Source organism: Apium graveolens, chromosome 4, assembly GCF_009905375.1.
Source record: "Apium graveolens cultivar Ventura chromosome 4, ASM990537v1, whole genome shotgun sequence".
In the NCBI taxonomy this organism is placed as follows: Eukaryota; Viridiplantae; Streptophyta; class Magnoliopsida; order Apiales; family Apiaceae; genus Apium; species Apium graveolens.
In genome coordinates, this window is record NC_133650.1 from 288,669,971 (window position 1) to 288,672,171 (window position 2,201).

The 2,201-nt window shown below is 31.4% G+C and overlaps 1 long non-coding RNA gene across 1 annotated transcript; it reads right to left on the reverse strand.

Moving 5' to 3' along the window:
* Positions 1-292: 292 nt before the first annotated feature.
* LOC141717207 (uncharacterized) lies at positions 293-1,701 on the reverse strand. The gene is made up of 4 exons (XR_012573556.1): positions 1,394-1,701; positions 1,241-1,306; positions 983-1,084; positions 293-361 (listed from the first exon to the last, which is right to left on the reverse strand). It is a non-coding gene; the product is annotated as an uncharacterized LOC141717207 (long non-coding RNA).
* Between the last annotated feature and the right edge of the window lie 500 nt (positions 1,702-2,201).

Sequence of the window (2,201 nt, forward strand, 5' to 3'; positions counted from 1 at the left end):
CACACAAAAACACTAATATAGATCAACAATATATACCTTCTTCATAGGAGCATTATCAAGCTGAGCAAAATATAAGACGCAACCTGTCAGGAACTCTGTATCAGACACTGTTGCATAATACTCAAATAGTTGAGCTGTGATTGAGTTAGACCTCTGTTTCTTTTGATAGAGAAGCGAGATCAGTGACAAGAGATTTAGCACTTGGCCTATCTCGAGCCTCATATTGTAAACATCGTGTAGCTATCTGTACTAACTCAATCCCGTCATCATTTTAGAAGTAACACCTCTTTTGTCACTCTTTCCACGTATGTTAGTTTAATGATGTACAATCTGAGGTACTTACTTCGACTGGGATGTCAACCTGAAATAAATTATTGCTCATGGGAAATATTTAAAACTAACTGGCATATGTACAAACTGTGGTATACGGATGCATTGGGAGAAGGTAGAATCAGCCATGTCGAAAAACATTAATTCTAAGATGTATAGAATCCTTGTTGGACTGCATAAGGTGTAGAAAGTATACCAACTCCACACAAAATATTAATACCTACAGCTACAAGACATAAAATGACATTAAATTATTAAAACAATGTTTGGCACCCAAGACTTTAAGATGTGAGATGCTTAAATAAGAATTTAGCACAGAGATGTATATAATTGGGCACACCGATACTATCCTTAAAAATAGGAATTTAAAGAATGGAACCTGAGGACAATATGATTTACTACATATGCAATATCAAGATTTACTGCAAGATGCATCCGTCTATAGCAAGGGTGAATAAGCCTTAAAGCAAAGAAGCATTCATTTGGTTGAAGAAAGTTCCGATAACAAGAGTTTAAAGAGAAAAGGACATACAAAAGTTAATTAGTAAAACAAAGTGTAGAGAATCAGAGGATTAAAAATTAGTATGAAAACAAAATCAAACTTCATAAATATCCAAATTATTGGCAGCCTATATTGGATTGACAAACTTACCGTTCAGCACAGCTTGGCCAAATGAACTCTATCCTGAACCTGGAAGCTGATGCAAATCTTTGGATTTCTGATCAGGAATCACTTTCTTCAAAAAAGATGTCCCTGATGGAACATGAGGAAGGAGGGAATGATGGTGTAAAATACCCATCAATAAAATCAAATCAAATTGATATTAAAAATAAATTAAACATATCCATATATATCTCGCTCATAGAAACCACGTTACAATGCTCAGAGAAAAATAAACGAGAAACTTACCTTAAATCAAAGTGAGAACCCCAATTCATTTTCAGCAATCATGGACTTTTTTAGCTTATCTTTTACCTACATAAAAAATAAGAAACTGATTAATTGAAATTTAAATAAATAAATACCTAAGTGAGAACTCAAAATCAAGAACCCCCAATTTACTCGAAAAGATCTGAATCCGCAGAAACCGAGAAAACCAAAATACGAGACTTGAAGAAGCGAATTGAATTTCTAGTTGAAGAACCCATTTGAAGCCGGGGTGAGAACTAGAGAGACAAATGAATCTCTAATTGGAAAACTCATTTCAACCCATTTGAATGAAAGTATGAATGAGGAAGGAAAAGACCCAAAAAAGAAGAGAATCAGAATGAGATAAACAAGAGAATTGAAAAAAAAATGAGAACATAAGAAGAGAATAGAGAGAGCATCTTGTTACCAGCTAGAGAGAGGGTAACGAGTGAACAATTTGAGTGAGAAGGAGATTCTGTGGGTTGAAAAACTTGAAATGGGCTGAAAAATTGGGCGGCTTTTACCTAAAAATTAGCCGCTCATATAAAACAAATTGGGCGCCGTGTTTAAAATTTTTTATGTATTCCATTCCATGTAGTTACGTATGGAAATGGTAATAAATGAGTATTTATTTATTTTTCAGTAAATAAATAATTGTGTTTATGTAAATTTTTACTTTTATATCATAGATTTAGAATTTAATATTTTTATTTTAAAAAAATATCTATAAATATTCATATTGATAGTGGAGGTAGATTTTACTATATTTATTTTTATTAAGATATCTTTAAATTGGGAATTTAATTAGTATTATAAAATTCCGTTTTTAATTTTATTTATGGAGTAAATATGCAAATCATCATGTATCTTCTTTATTAAAGTTAATTCGTGTATCACCTCAAATTCTTGTAAAATTAATATTTAATCTTAAAATAGTATTATATTTTTCTTTTTAATACTC